General features: G+C 44.4%; 1 long non-coding RNA gene across 1 annotated transcript; it reads right to left on the bottom strand.

Moving 5' to 3' along the window:
• Positions 1-4,065: 4,065 nt before the first annotated feature.
• LOC138480770 (uncharacterized) lies at positions 4,066-5,796 on the bottom strand. Its single transcript, XR_011274126.1, has 3 exons — positions 5,024-5,796; positions 4,406-4,585; positions 4,066-4,209 (listed from the first exon to the last, which is right to left on the bottom strand). It is a non-coding gene; the product is annotated as an uncharacterized lncRNA (long non-coding RNA).
• Positions 5,797-16,748: the final 10,952 nt, after the last annotated feature.

Here is a 16,748-nt window from a genome sequence, read left to right as displayed (position 1 = left end):
TTGTATTCTATCACTTTACCTTGTAATTATCACCCCATTGGTGATTGCTGCCCAATATTAATTTGTGTGATTTCATTTGAATTTAATAAATATTGTATTACTACCCACCGGCCTGGTTCCTGGTCCATTGTGACCTAGGGTATTTGTAAAAGGAGATTTGAGACAGGTTTTGTGCCATCATAATCTGAATTCTTAGGCAATAACTAAAACGTATTTTAATTGTGTGCTGCATGTCAGGTTAGTGGCAAAAGTCCTGGTCTGGTGTGTGAGGCCCAATTGGAATCCTTAAGACTATCCAGCAACATTCCCCAAGTTTGAGTAAATGGTGTGCCTTCCCGTCAAATAGGTCTTCAGTCTCTCTGGTCCTATTGTGTTCTGATATTCCTCACACTGTATCTCTATCACTCGCAGTTCCTCGTATTACTCACCTCCCTCCTTCTCTGCCCACCATCTCTCCTCTCTCTCCCTAGATCTTCTTTCTCTGTCCATCTGATAGTCCCCTTTTAAGGTCTTACTCCATACTACTCTCATAGCCATAGCAATTTCTACTCTCCAAACACCCTCCCTACACCTCTACACGCCATTGCTGCTCTCACCTCTGCTCCTCTACTATTAATCATTCTTCTACACTATTACCACTCCTCCCTCCAAACTACTCACCTCCATCCTTACTACTACTCCTCATTCCTCACTATTTCTTCTATTTGTTCCACACAACTACCACTATTACTTCAATGCTACTACATTCACTACAACTGTGATCCTTTCACATACTAACTACCATCCTTCACCCATTTCAATCACACCACTTGTACAAACATTCACGCCACAATACTGCTTCTCTCACCTGCCAATACATCCCTTTTCTGGAATTCACCTCCTCACTCCTCCACATTTTTCATCCTCCTTCTGTTCTCTTGATCTTCTATCTCCTCCTTTGTCCTCATCTGAACATTCCACACATTACGGATTTCCTGCTGACACTTATGTCTTCCGCTCTGTTTGCCCTGGCCAATCTTGCCTTCCCTTCCTCACCCAGAAAGTGTTACTTACAAGCAACAGAATGAACAAAAGTAGGTCCAAGTCTCTCCCATCCGTCACATGTTGACCTGCCAATTATTGCCAATGGCATCCTGCAATTGCAGTTCCAATTCGGGTTACAGGACAATGCACGTTTTGGATGGCTCCATTGTTGTTACAAAGGGGATGTTTCTGAGATAGTACATTGCGGTGGCTATGATAGGTGAGTGTTGCTGCCGAGGGAAGCGTTGGCAGCATTCCACATCCTTGCTGCTTCCTGCTACCTCTTCGCACAGTGTTTCTCTTGAATTACTGTTTTGGTTGGGGTGCTTTGATATTGAGAGTCAACGGGGCATCTTTGGTGGTCCGCTCTCTCGCCGGTTCAAAAATGAAAATGATGGATCTGGTTGTTCTCTGGAAAGAAGAACACGGAAGACTGGCCAGAAATTGCTACAGATGTATTGGGTGATCAAGAGTGGTGCTTCCTTCAATTACACAGAAATGGAAGGGGCAGGGACTCGCAACTGGCACATTCCCCCTCGGTGGTAAGAATGGCTCTGGGTTCCACCCTGGTAGGCCTCCTACCCCAGGCTAAGAGGAGTTCCCATAACGTCTTGACAGGGTCAGGCTACTGATCCTGAACACCAAAAAACATCATCAATCCATTGCACCGCAGTGAGCTCAGGCAAAGTAAAAGTCAACATTGTAGTCTGTTGCTTCCTGGCTCTGAGAAATGTGAGACTTTCAACTCCTACTCTTTTGTTTTCTCTTATGACTGCTTTGAGAGACACATCTCAATTTCATACATGTAGCAAAGACGATGGATGTTGTGGATTCCCGGCTACGAGTTACCATCATGTCTAGGGTCGTATTTGTGCAGCCTTAGCACGAGGCATACACGTTGAAGATATTTCCAATAATGACAAGGGAGGCCAGTGCAAGCCCTAGTCAAAAAGGAAGATCATCCTGGAATCATTCTGGAGTCATCCGATGACTCCATTCTAGAGTCATCCATGGATAGTTCAGGAAGATCATCCAAAGTATTCCCACAGGCCAAAATATGTAATGAGATGATGACTCTTGAGTCATCACAGAAACTACTCCAGGATGAGTTGGGATTACTCCCAGATGACTTCGGATTACTCTAGGATGACTCCATGACAACTCCAGGATGACTTCATGACAACTTCAGGATGGGTGGGGATTACTCCAGGATGACTTCAGATTACTCTAGGATGACTCTATGACAACTTCAGGATGAGTTGGGATTACTCCTGGATGACTTCGGATTACTAGAGGATGACTCCATGACAACTCGAGGATGACTTCATGACAACTTCAGGATGGGTGGGGATTACTCCAGGATGGTTCCATGATAACTTTAGGATGGGTTTTGAATTGTGAATGATTATTGCAGACCACTCCAGGATGAGTTTAAATGATTTCAAGATGCTTCCAAAAGATTTAGGAAAAGGGGTTGGATTACCCCAGGATGTATCCCTTTTGAGTAAGATTGGTGACATCACTTTAGAATGACACTATTTAGACTTACGTATAGTGTACTGGAAAAACTCCTAGGGAATTTTGCAGCCGTCACTTTCCCTCTTTGACTTCTATGCTATAGCACCCAAATGTCGTTAACTAAGCTGATTTAGCGTACAAAATTGCAAATCCCCCCATGTCACGAACCAATCTGTAAACTCCCACATTTCATTCCTCACCTCTAGCTAACATGTCCTCACACCCAATAAACTCCCACAATTACAAAGTGCTGCACTAAAATACACAAAACCTCAAATAAACCCAAGCAATGGCTTCCTTTTGGTTTAATGCACCCGAAATATGTTAACTAGAAGTCCTTCCTGGTAGAAGCAATGAAATCCCACAACAATCCTATAAAAATCCAAAAGCAATGCAAACCCAAGACAATCCTATAAAAATCCCAAAGCGATGTTAACTATAACCCTGAAAAGAAACCCTCTTGTAGGCATTACACTCACTAGGTCTTAGTCGTCATTTGGGTAAAATGATATGACAGTCGAACAAGGCTAATGGGATATTATCTATTTTTAAAAAAGAACACACCTGCTTTTAATTCAATTGCATTTATTAAAAGAGGCACAATGAGGTTCAACCTGAAAATGGGCAGATATACACAAGCATGACTGTAGCAATCCCAGAACTGGGTACTTTACAATTAGTGCACATGTATGGATTTAAAAAAAAACAATACCAGCCAGGGAGTCGAACCCGGATATACCCAGTAAGCAAGAAGTCAGGTACGGACCAAGCTCACAGAGCAATTGTGAAGCAGGTACCCAGACTCAGCACAGCTTTCAAAGAAGTTAGGTGGGGAGCCAGAACCAGGCAATGAGTCAAAATGAGACCCACGGCAAGCCCAGGGAGCAAGGGTGAAGGAGGGACCCGGAACCAGCGCAGGGAGCCAGATGGGTACCCAGACACAGCCCAGCAAGTAAGGAAGTTTGTTAGGGACCCGGAACAAGCCAGTGAGTCAAATGGGGAACCAGAGCAAGCTGGGGAGCGAGGGATTCTGATGTGGACCTAGGGTAAGTCCAGGGGAGTCAGATGGTGACCCAGAACCATCCCATGGAGCAAGGGGTGGGCACAGGCACAGACCAGGGAGTTGGGGGGCACGTCGCATCCCAGGGAGGAAAACGGAGGTGTGCACACAACCCAGAGATTAAACAAGATGGTGGTGCAGACTCATCCCAGGGATCAAGCAAGTGTTGGGGCGGCCCTTGATTACCCTTGGGAGCAGAGGAGAGGGAAGATGCAGACCCAGCCCAGGACGCCAAGGGAGGGATACCGGCCCACAGAGCAAGAGAGTAAGAGAGGGGAGGGCACAAAACCATGTGAGGTAGCAAGGGGTGGCGGGGACTCAGCCACAACGCAGGAAGCAAGAGGGCCGGGGGGCCCCAGACAAGTACAGGCAGCAATGGAGTTCCCCTGAACCAACCCAGTTAGCATTTTATAATACAATAACTAAATGTTTTGAAAAATTTGATGAATTTTGCATTCTGTATATAGTGACTAGACTTGCGTAGAAAAAGACAAGTCAGGTGCCTTCTGCTTCAGACAGTAGATCCCAATTGTGTTCGGCAGTGCTTTTCGGTATTCAACAGCAGAGTGTTCTCCAAAGCCCATTTCTGTTGCTTTAATGGATACATTCTGAAATGCAAAAAGGAATCATTCTGTAGAAATTGTTTGAAAAGAGCTGGAAAAAGATGCTTAACAAACATAACTTTGCTGAAGAAGTGCCTGGCACAGAGATGCCTGGATGAAAGGAAGTGCAGTAGACAATTAGCAGTGTACAAGCTTCAAATAAATATATTTAACATATGTGTTCTGAATGGCATTTATGTACCTTTTATTGCTTCTTGTCACTGACAATCCAATGTTAATCTTCCCTTTTCTGCCATTTTGCTACATTCACGTGCCAGCGTTTTTTTCAGCAGGTAGCGGGCCGAGTTGCTCATCTGTCTTTTTGTGCCGACATCACAATCTCCCTTGGTTCACCATGTAGCCTGTAACGAGACGAATGTTCCTATGTGTATATAAGAAAAGAAAAATGATTAGATTTCTCAAACCTGAAAAACTATATCAAGATCTGGAAATTGTTCAGATTTCAATATTTAATAAAGCCACATCCACAATTATATGCTCTCTTTTTGGCGGTCTGTTTATCTTGTTTCCTTACTGCTTTTCTGCCTAACTGGTTATTTATTCACATAGTATCGTGCTTTGGTGAAACAGCTTTGTAAGCACAATACATACAATTGTAGATCTGTAGGCTTAGGCATATAGTCAATTGCAAACTTTACAAGGGTATCAACCCCAAGATGTCTTCACAGGAATGCCGGGGTAGAGGCGAGAGATGAGGCAGGAAAAGACTAAGATTTCACTGGCATATTGACTGAGAAGATAAAGCATTACATTTAATAGGGGTGTCAACCAACTTGCTTTTTACTCAAGGAGTGCTTACTTCTGATGCTGATGCCGGACCAGGATCAGGCACTCGGTGGTTCCGGTTCCCCTCTTTCTTCACTGAAGAGCCAGTTCCAGGCAGTGTCCGATGGGCAGCTTCCGATGCCAGTCCATTCTATCCCAGTACACCGAAATAGTAGCACAAACATTAATATTACACATGACCAGTGACCAAATTCCCTTCTGCCCCCAACTGCTTCAAGGCGTGACGAGTCAAGGGAAACAAAGGGAGGGTGGACAACAATCATACTAAGCCAGGTGACATTCGGATCGCGCTAGTGCGTGGGAAGGGGGCAGGGATAGTGCAGTACAAGATGATAGCAATAAGTAAGTGACGGCCAGCAAGTGGCAAGTGCATGGGTAAGTGCAGACATCAGGGGGCTGGTAGGGGGACTGTAGGGGTGTGGGGGTTGCTAGGTGGGCAGTGCAGGTGTGAGACGCTGGCGGGGGAGGGACCTGGGCCCGTGATCAGAGGGTGTCCAGGTAGCCAGTGCAGTTCAGGATACAGCCAGGAGGTCAGCAGAGGAGAGGAGAAGAAAAAGCAGAAGCAAAGAGAAAGGTTTTGAGGTGCTTCCGGAACCAGAGATGATTCTCCTCAAGTTTAAGGGAGGCTGTTCCAGAGGGATGCATCAGCCGAGGAAAGAGATCTACCACCAACTCGTTGTTTGGAAAAGCGACTGACCCTGAGGGATTTGGAGGCGGATGAGCGAAGAGCACAAGAAGTAAGATATTTAGGAAGAGAGAGTTGAAGGTGTTGAGGCCCCAGAAGGCCTTGTGGACGATGCCGAGGGTTTTGAAGTTAATCCTTGCAGGCACTGGGAGCCAGTGCAGAGATTTCAGTCCTGGAGAGATACGATCCCTGGGCTTGAGGCCAAGGACAAGTCTTGCAGTACTGTTCTGGATAAATTGCAGGGGGTAGAGAGTAGAAGCAGGCAGATTTAGAAAGAGGCTGTTGCAATAGAGTCCAGCCTAGAGAGAGAGCTCTGGAAACAGTGAGCTTCTGTGGGGAAGCAGAGGAAAGGAAGAATACCCCTGAGGAGGTGCAGCTGGTAGTGTGACTTCTTAGAGACGTCAGAGATGTGAGGAGAGAAGTAGGGTGTGGCGTCGAATTTGATCCAGCGGTTTTCAGAAGCATAAAATTGCAGAAGTGGTGCCTGGCACACGGATGCCTGGATGAAAGGACGCGCAGTAGACAATTAGCACTGTACAATCCCCAAATAAATATATTTAACATGTGTGTTACCTTCATGTCGCCCTAGGGACTCAAAGACTGCACACCCCTTACCTGGGTCGACAGCAGCAACAGGCTGAGGATCACAGGAGAGGCCGCAGCATCACCTCCATCCAACGAGCTACCTGCAAGAAGTAGACACAGTTTCAGGCTTGGCTGAACCCCTTCCTAGAGAGTGCGGTCTGAGCCTAGCTGCACGCGCATAATGACGCAAAGGCACAGAATTGAAAGCAGAGCACCAAAAGTTTATAGTCAGGCAAGGCTGCAAACAGGAGCACAGCCGAACGTCTGAATTGGGTCTTACTCCCCCCCTCCCCTTCTCAGAGCAGGATGTTACTACATCCGGAACTAATAGTTCGCCTGCAGCTCCAACACAGCCTCCCCCAGCTACCTGAGTCTACCGCACCAACCATACCCCTTCCAGGCGGGCTTCCTTTTGTTGTGCAAAAAGTAAAACACAGAGAGCGAACCAAATGAAATAACAGCGGATTTTCCACCTGTTACATTCGTCCGTGGTCGCAAGCTAGCACCCCATTTTGCTGCCCTTACACCCTGTGCCAGGCTTCCAAGAGGAGGGGGGGGGGTCTGTTATTTACCTGCACAGCTGCGAGTAATGCAGCCATCATGGCAGGGATGGAGTGATGCCCTGAGTCTCGCGTGATGACATAGTAACCACATTCCAGGATACGCTGGGGTTGCACCGATGAATACATCACATTTGCCAGGGCTTGTCTGCAATCATGGCAACAGAGACCACACGTTATACATATAACTTTTCCTTCAAGCTGCCTTGCTATCTTTATCATTTCTTTGAAATGCCCATTAAGTACAACCGAAATGGGCATGAATTGTTTTCTTACCAATTTGATACTGTAATTGTATTGTTCAAATTGTTCCATAACATGTAAAAAATTACTTTCTAACGGGTACATAATAATTCTTTACTTCCGAATCCTTCACATGGCGCCGAAACAACTGTGGGTTTGCCCTGAATAATACAGCGTGCGAGCGAGAGACAGCTGGCCTGCCAACATAGAATTTTGAACCCAGATTGCCCTGGTAAACAACCCTAATGATCGCTAATGCTATACCCGCTTTATATTCCAGTGACACGTATAGTTTCTGGTGTGCAGAAAATCCCCGTTGATTCCAGTGGCATCAGGGAACTGGGGACCGGTGTATTTTGTTCTCAGTTGGCATCTTTTACACAGCCTGATCGGTAGGGGAGCGAGAAGAAAGACTCTGCACATGCACACGAACTCTGTCGACAAGAACACAAGTTTTATTTGAATTTGTTATGAAACATTAGCGTCCCATATCTCCTTTGCCTGCAGGACATCCAGATTTCACGCAGGTAGGGCTTCATTGCGTGCGTCGCAAGGGGAAGGAGAAAGGAATTATTTTTCAGGGCGGCAATTGCAGGCAGCAATGGCGGCGCCTATAAACTTTCCTCGAAGTGCATTCACATAGAGACTGACATTGAATGGGGAGCGGAGGGCGAGTAAACAAAAGTGAATTGGGGTGAAAAGGGCATCTACTTAAAGGCCTGCTTTGGCATAGCAGCAGCTCTGGTAGATAGGGGACACAGACTTTGCCGTGCTGATTGGGACAGGATGCTTTTGAACAAAGGAAGCTACGGCTCGCCTTGTAAATCAAATTAATGTGTCCTGAGAGACACGCAGATCCCCAGCATGCCAACCGAATGCCTTAGAATTAAATAAGCCCAGAAATTCCCACAAATGTACTGCCTCCTTACCTTACTGTGGCTTAATTTGCTCAAACCACACGGACGGATCATGCAGGTCAAATTCTCTTTATCCGCCATTGCTGCACTTGACTTCCAGAAACGGAAGCCTTTGTGTAGCCCAACGGACCCAGGAAAATAGCACAAACATAGCCCAATCAAATTGTGACCAATCGGCTCCAATATTCAGTGTCAATCAACAATTATTTATGTATTTATTTATATTTATTCATACTGTTGTGGTTAAGTAAATCTTTAACACACCAAACAATAAAATACAAAAATACATTAACAATGCAATACAGTACATGTAACCCATATGTTATTAATAATTAAAACATTAAAACATCCCATACTCTGTCTGTTAGGCTTCACTCCTAACAGACAGAGTATGGGATGAGGTGTGAACGCACTGCTTTCCCTGTGCTACTCTAAATTCTTTAATACACAGTTATGAACCCTCCCAATGGTATGTATTTTGCCAACCTCTGAAGCCTGAAAACTAGATACACGCAGGATTGACATGTGGCCAACTTTGCACCAGACCTCCCGATGAAATGGCCAAGCGTTAAATCTCAGTTACCAGTTTAATGGTATCCACTACTGAGTTTAATTTGCTTTCTGACTTTGAGAACATTCAGACATGTAATTGCTGATTTTACGATAGCTGGCAAGCTAGCAATAGCCGGGAAGATAACTCAAGAAGTTGAGCGCTTGCTGCTGCGTTATGTGTGTGATCTGCAAGTTGCAGGTTCGAATCCCGGCAAGGCCAACTCAGCCTGTCATACTTCTGAGGTTGATAAATGCATACAAACACAGGTTGGGTGTGTTTTGTTGTATATAAAGCACTTAAGTGAAAGTGCTATATATTAACATATCATTATCATTTGGCCTTGGCCATCTGCTTGCATTCTCAGTAATTTGGTGATATGGGCCTATACACACTGATATTAATGATGCATATGCTGATCCATTCTTGTAGGAAATGTATATCACATTACAGTGATAGTGTAACCATATTTTTCGTAGTGTACTTAGGAACAATTCTATGCGATGCCACTTCGTGTTTTGTCAAGGGGTGAAAGGTCGTGTTCATTCGCTTCCTGTGATGTCACTTCGGGGTGGGGTCAAATGTGGTGAAAGGTAAAGTGATGACCCTTCAGTTACCCCTGGCATTTTGGTGAAATTATGTCCCTGTCTCTATCCTGACCCTCTCTACACTACCCCCACTCACACTACCTCTACTTTCTCTACCCCCACCCAGCCACCCTACCCCCTCTTTATCTACCAGCCCCACATTGCTTTTCGATATTCATATGTCTCAAAAGTAAGACATTTAAGAACACAGTGGCCCTCATTAGGACCCTGGCGGATTTTTTCCGCCATCGGCGGACTTTTCCGCCATGGCGTAAAGTCCGTTTACGCCATGGCGGATGGTGGACTTAGCGCCCCATTCCGAGGTCGGTGGGGCGGTAAGTCCCCATTGACCCATTTACCCTTCCCCATTCCCATTTCGGCCCCATAGGGTATAATGGGAGTGGGGAAGGAGTTAATTACGCCACCGTAAATTACGGTGGCGTAATTAACACCAAGGTCCCATAGCGCCATGGATTTTTACGCCCGCAAAAAGCGGGCGGAAAAATGACCATGGCGCTCTGGGAACTCGGAATTGGCGGTAAGGGGTCGGCGCAGCTAACGCTAGCGTAAACCCCTTACCGCCAGGGTCCTAATGAGGGCCAGTGTGTTTAAAAATACAAATATTTTACTATAATCTGCTGCTCCCCCAGCAACCCCACTCTCCTCAGAAACACACTTTCTTTAAAAACACACTTTGTTATGAAAAGCACAGTTAAATGAAATCCTCTTTATTAACCAGCTGCACGCCTCTGTCAAACAATGACTAAAAGTAGGAGACATTATCACAAAGGTTATGTTTGTCAGCTGGTTTATCATGTGATTTCCATACGTTTTAAGTCATCTCCATCAAAACCCAAACATGTCCACAAACTGTAGCTGGTAAGATATGTGGTTAAGTACTTCAATTGCAAGACTGGACTCCAGTGATTTCACCACTTCCCTAAAGCGTCTTATCATGGGAAAATCATTTTGATCTTGCTGTCCCTAGTCTGACAACATTTGAGGTCCCTGGGAGTGATTTAATTTATTTGCAGGGAATGCACTTCTAAAAAGGCCTCAGTCATGGTATTGCTCCAAATGTTTCCTTGTCTCCCCTGGGGTCCTAATATCTCCCTTTCCAGTGCAGGGAACCACACAAGGGGACATTCTGGGTTCATGTATGAGGTTTTTCAGTCCCGATGGTGGACAATTTGCTATAAGGTAAGGCAATGCTGCATATGCCTGTTGTAATACAATGGGAGGAAAGTATATTCTTAAATGAAGGCGTTTTTCCAGCAGGGTGAAGTTTGAGTTTGTTCCACCACTAACAAAGAATAGCTTGGTGCCTGTTTTTTTTTTTTTAAATAAAACTTTCTTGTATTGTTTTACAATAATAAACAGGTGCCCAAGTGGGCACTAAACTCTCCCAACAATGTCCCACCAGCTCCACCGCCCCCCAACAAAAGAACTCACATTTCACAACCATCATTAGTGACGATCACCCAAGTTCCATGTACATTATCCCAGCCGGTTTACAGATTATTCGAGCCATCGGTTATGGTGACCTTCCCATATAGGTTTGAATCTTACCTCCAAATATGTATCACCCAGGTGGGTGTCCCGGGGAAGAGTCAGGCTTCTGCGCCTCTTGCGCTTTTTCCAATTGGTATTGCCTGAAAGGTGGCCAGTAGTCAAATGGGCGACTTGTGCTTAGGTGTGATGAGGCAAACATAGTCTCCCTGCGCTCACACAGGTCCATGCTTTCCAGTCATCTTGCAAAGGTGGGGGGATTGGCCTTCCCCCAGGTTCTGGCCACCAAGCATCTAGCCACCACTAAGGCCATGCCGAGAAGTTTTATTTTTCCAACATTTAAATGCAGTAAAAATGTGTGCCTATGTTACTGGATTGTTTTTACAGAGATACAAGTTGGAAAAAATCAAAAATAAATCTTACAATGTATACTTGCTTGTAAAATAATCCAAAATAAATGCAGTAAAAATGTGTAGTGTTGCCGGATTGGTTTTTATTGAGAAACAAGTTGAAAACAATCCAAAAGCAATCCACCACTTTAAAAGCAAGCAATGGGGAGGAGGATGGGGTGGGGCAACTCAAATTGCACTTTTTCTTTTTTGTGTTACACATATTTCTACAAGGATATGTTGGTCAACATGATTTATCATGTGATTTGTACCTGTACCTCTTTTACTGCAATGGGCCTCTCAACTCCTGGAACTTATTAACTTCAGCCAAATATGTTTTATGAAAGGAAAATGAACTGTAACTGTATTATGAGATTTGTATAGTCTTCTATTTTTTTAAATCAAAACATTCTTTCAAATTTAATGCATACCAATTTCATTTGAACAGAGTGCAGTCTGACTACATTCTGTTTGATTATTATTGAATTTATTAAACGCTGACAGAGCTTCGAGAAACAGCAAAGCACTCTACAGAGGTATACAACAATACAGATGCATAACAGAGCACTTTTTAGAGGTAACAACAGAACAGATATACAGCCAGGGGTGTTATACAGAGGGGCACAGAGGAGGTATAAAGCTGTACCTGGTGGCAGACAGGCGGCCACCGTCCAGCAAGACAGGTGGCGCGATGGGAGATGGGATTGCTGAGCTGTTAGCCATTTCTTCTACCCATTGCTGCAAATTGATATACCCCGAATCTTAGCAACTAGGCATTATTTGCTGGAGAAATTAGTTAAGTGCAGTTGGACTTGTAATTTTCACCAATAAAATGCAAAATAAATAAAAACCTAAACTCTGCAAAATGTTTAACCAGATTAAAATGCTAAATAACTGCAACCAACGTTACAGAGAGTCTGTAGACCCAGCATAGGTTACATTTCACGGTACAGTACATGGTATGAGAACAACAGAGGGCACGAAGCACAAAACAGGTTGCAAGGGGAGGCCGCTATGAACAGCACAGTTAAATGAAATCCTCTTTATTAACCAGCTGCACGCCTCTATCAAACAATGACTAAAAGCAGGTGACCCTATTATCACAAAGGTTATGTTTATCAGCTTGGTTTATTATGTGATTTGATTACTTTTTAAGCCATCTCCATCAAAACCCAAACATGTCCTCAAACTGTAGCTGGGAAGATATGTGGTTAAATACTTCAATTGCAAGGCTGGACTACAGTGATTTCACCACTTCCCTAAAGCGTCTTATCATGGGAATATCATGTTGATCTTGCTGTCCCTAGTCCGACAACATTTGAGGTCCCTGGGAGTAATTTGTTTTGCAGGGAAGGCAATTCTAAAAAGGCCTCAGTCATGATATTGCTCCAAATGTTTCCTTGTCTCCCCTAGGGTCCTGAAATCTCCCTTTCCAGTGAAGGGAACCACACAAAGGGACATTCTAGGTTCATGTGTGGGATTTTTTAGTCCCGATGGTGGACAATTTGCTATCAGGTAAGGGCAATGCTGCATATGCCAGTTGTAATACAATGGGAGGAAAGTATTCTTAAATAAATGCGTTATTCTGGCATCGTGAAGTTTGAGTTTGTTCCACAACGAACATAGAATAGCTTGGTGCCTGCTTTTGACTGGGATGGCAAAGGATTCTCACCCAGGGGGGCATGCTATGTTTAGGCCTGTGGCTTCCATTTTTGCCCAACATGGTCTCCAGCTTTACCCTTGCTACATTGGGGATTTTGAGGGTGCCGGCTGCTTGCTTTTGACTGTGATGGCAAAGGATTCTCACCATTTTTGCTCAACATGGTCTCCGGCTTTACCCATGACACATTGGGGCTTTTGAGGGTGCTTGCTTTTGACTGTGATGGCAAAGGATTCTCACCCAGGGGGCGCATGCTATGTTAAGGCCTGTGGCTTCCATTTTCGCCAGCATAGTCAAAAAGGTGTGCTTAGCAAAGCATTTGAAAATCATTCAGCACAAGTGCAACTAAGCAAAAGCTGAATGACTCTTGAAGTAATCAGTAGGTCATCCCAGAATCATCCCCACATCATCAGGGACAAACATGTTTTTGCCCTTCAAGTAATGAGCAGGTCATCCCAGAATCATCTGTTGATGCTCCTGAAGTAATCGGCAGGTCGTCCCAGAATCATCCCCAAATCATCATGGTGAAGCTCTCGAAGTAATCAGCAAGTCATCCTAAAGTCATCAGGAACAAAGAGTTTCCTAAAATAGGGATGATGTTGGCATCATCAGCAAGTCATCCTAAGCTCATCCCCAAATCATCACCCACCATTCTGAGACATAGCTGATTACTTTAACAGCCTGATGACTTCTGATGATGTGGGAATGACTTCTAATGTAGTTTGATGATCATCGGATGACTCCAGGATGATCTCTAAAGTCATCCTTTTAGACCTGGGAGGGGCCAGGCCGAAATAAAAGAAGTTGTTTTTCAGAGAGAGAATTTTTTCCGAGAACTCTTGGATCATGCAAGACCAACCCCATTGCCTGTGCCCATTGCGAGTTGAGGCAGCGTTTTATAAGTGCCTGTTGCACATACCTGCTTGCTGTGCAGTACTGAATGAAATGTTCTCACTGTGCAGGAACATTCGCGTTACACCTCCAGGATCTAGCATAGCAGCAGGCGATTTTTTCAGCTGCACAGCAGGGCAAACCATTTTGAAGCTGCTGTTTGATGAGCGTTTAAGTGTTATTTGTATGCTTCTTAGCACCCTATGAAGGAAATGTTTTGGAAAGAGATCTGCCAGATGAAATAGTATCCATAAAGATGACAATGGAAAGAATAAGAGAGAACAGACACATATTACTGAGTGTATGATGTCACACCTGAACCAAATTGATCCCACAGAAGCAAGGCATGATGGGGTAAGGCTGAGGTCCTCACACGGCATTTAATACAGTAGCTTTGGTAATGAGCCGGAAACAACCCTGGAACAGTAAATATGTTCTCCCGCAGCAATCAGGCGATTCCAATTTTGCGAAAAATGATATATCTAACACAAGGAAACATGTTAAGCAGTGTGCTGGCAAGTGCTTGATGCCTGTGGTTATGCAATTGCTCTCCTGAATATAAAGAAGCAGTGTCAATGCAACCTGCGGCATAGTTGCCATCATGACACATTCCAATCTGTAGGTGCTGTATCCAGTGCTGTTTTTTTTTTGTCTTTGCATTCTGGGACTTGTAGTCCCAGTTTTATAATGCGACAATCTGAACATCAAGTCCCAGAATGCAAAGACTGGATAAGCACCTACAGATTGGCATAGGTCATGTTGGCAACTATGCTGTGGTAAACGTGGTCACATGGCACCCTTTTAAAATCTGATATTTTCTTTTAAAAATAAAAATAAAAACATAATATAAATCTTCTTGAAAGTTCAATTTCTATTCCCCTTTACAGATCTAAATGTTGTCATGAAAATAGTTTTTTGTTTAATTTCTCTTATTCACATGCGAATGTTTTGAAGAAAGCTGGTAAACAGCTCAACGCGCACGTGGCTGATATATATGTGAGCTATCCAGGGGGCAAGCACCCACGCCCCACGAGGACAATTCACCCTTCGGAGGTTCTTAAATTAATAGCAATTTCGGCTGGGTTTAAAATTATTTCGCCTAAACTTGTTCCAAGTAAACATTTTAGGTGAAAGCTTTATGTAAATTACAGATAAATGTAAGGACTCAGTGACATTTCTTTTTCTCTAACTTATGTGGAAACGTCTTCGTTCACATTATTAAACTCTTATTTTGGTTCATTTGTCTTTTTCCACCTCCGTGCTTTCATAAAAATTGTTTAAATCTTTCTGAATTGGATATGTCAAATAACGTGTTGCACGCCGCCGTGTTTAATCTATTCCTTTCCAATCTGTCACACGTTGGTCATGGCGGAGGCGTCTCGGGTGTAATGGTGGCCTTGCTGGGGGATGTTCTGTGCCCTCTCATTACTTTCATCTTCCAGCTCTCTGTGGCCTTCATTGATTGGACCAGCTTTGCGCAGGCATCTTCTGATTGTAAATGCTCTCTTCTAAGCCTTCATTACGCCTGAGCAGGCCACCTTTCACTCCGCATAGGGCGGCGTTTCATTCCGACTTGAACAACAAAAAACACAGGCCGCTGCCTGAGACATATTGCTTGTGAATGGTTGAAGATGTATTTGGTTTTCAATAGTTGTGTTCCTCTTACGCACGGAAGCCAGAACACACAGACTGCACTGCTGCCTAGCAATTTTGCACCGGTAACCCGCCATTTACCCTTGGCGTTCCTTTCAATGCTGTGCCCAAAATGGCAGCAATTTTTCCCATCAATTCCGCAGTACAGCCGAGCCTGAAATCACACACACCAGTTAGCAATGAGCTGTGCAGGAATCTTTTTGCGGATGTCTCGTCAGGTACGCCCCTCAGTCTCCCTCACAGTGATTTGGGGCCATGTGTGAAAAAGGAGTTAGTTAAAAGTAGATATAACTGAAATATAACATCTACCCCTCTCTCTCTCTGTCTCCGTCTCTCTCCCTCCTCTCTCTCGCTCTCTCTGGAAAGGGTGGGAAAAGCAACACAGTACACATTTAGGAAACCTCATTACATGGACCACACCTACCCTCACTAGCTTGCATTTCCACTGCAGCAGTCACTTGTTGGCCAGTGAATGCATTGTGCCAGACAGCATTACAGGTTCAATGATACGATGGGTATGAAGTATAATATTGCAGGACCTGTGGTAGCGGCCCTGTAGTTATGGTTAAGTTGCTCAACCCATAGGAAGAACACTTTTTGGGTAGCTTATAACTTTGCCTCCCCTGGACGAATCCTTACCAAACTTAAAAAAAAAAAGTATATGATCCCGTCAGAATTTTTCTGGGAAGTTGGTGAGGTTTCGTCAAAGGGGGGTTAAGTTGTAGATGGGGACCCAAAAAAGTTTTTTTCCATAGATGCAATGGACAAGAATGTTTGCTCATGTCTACAGTCCAAACCACTGGATGGATGTTCACCAAATTTGCCAGCAGTAGTGGCGGCATGGTCCTGAAAGCGTGTTTTTGTAAAGTTGTTGTAAATCCGATCAGTAGTTTTTTTTAAAAAAATGGCCCCTAAGTAGGTCAAAAGAAATTAGTGATATCTGGGTTTGGTTTGCGGACTCACTTCCCTGGTTGGTCCACGTACGGGCCTCGGATTGGTCTAGAGGGTGATGTGATGTCCGCGGACCTCGGACACGCTCACTGATTGGATGGTGAAAAGTGTGAAGTGCGTCAGATTTTTGGAAACTCCCACCATGTTGGATTCGCAGACAGCCACCGGTGTCCGCGAACATCACGGAAAAACATATTAAAAAACACAACATTGCACTTGTCAAACTTATCAAACAATCTCTTGGAAGGTGAGGGGTGATGAGGATGGGGTGGGATATGGCCGTGAGAAGCCAAAAAATCAGTTTTTTTATTCCCAAAGTCTGCAAACAATCTGGATGTTCGGGTACAGTCATGTGATGTTCGCTAACACTTCAGATGTTCCGGGACATCTATGCCTGTTCCGGCTTTACAGGGTTGGTGAAAAGCAGTTTTTGGGTGGCTTATAACTTTGGAGCCACTCAATGAAACTGCATGAAATTTTGTAATTTTATTCTAGACCTGATTCTGTATGGTTCCGGAAAGTGTGGAGCTGTTTTGTCAAGAGGGAACAAAATTAGAG

Source organism: Ambystoma mexicanum, chromosome 5p (assembly GCF_040938575.1).
Source record: "Ambystoma mexicanum isolate Mex_15411 chromosome 5p, UKY_AmexF1_1, whole genome shotgun sequence".
NCBI classification, from domain to species: domain Eukaryota; kingdom Metazoa; phylum Chordata; class Amphibia; order Caudata; family Ambystomatidae; genus Ambystoma; species Ambystoma mexicanum.
This window is presented reverse-complemented; position numbering and strand designations above follow the sequence as displayed.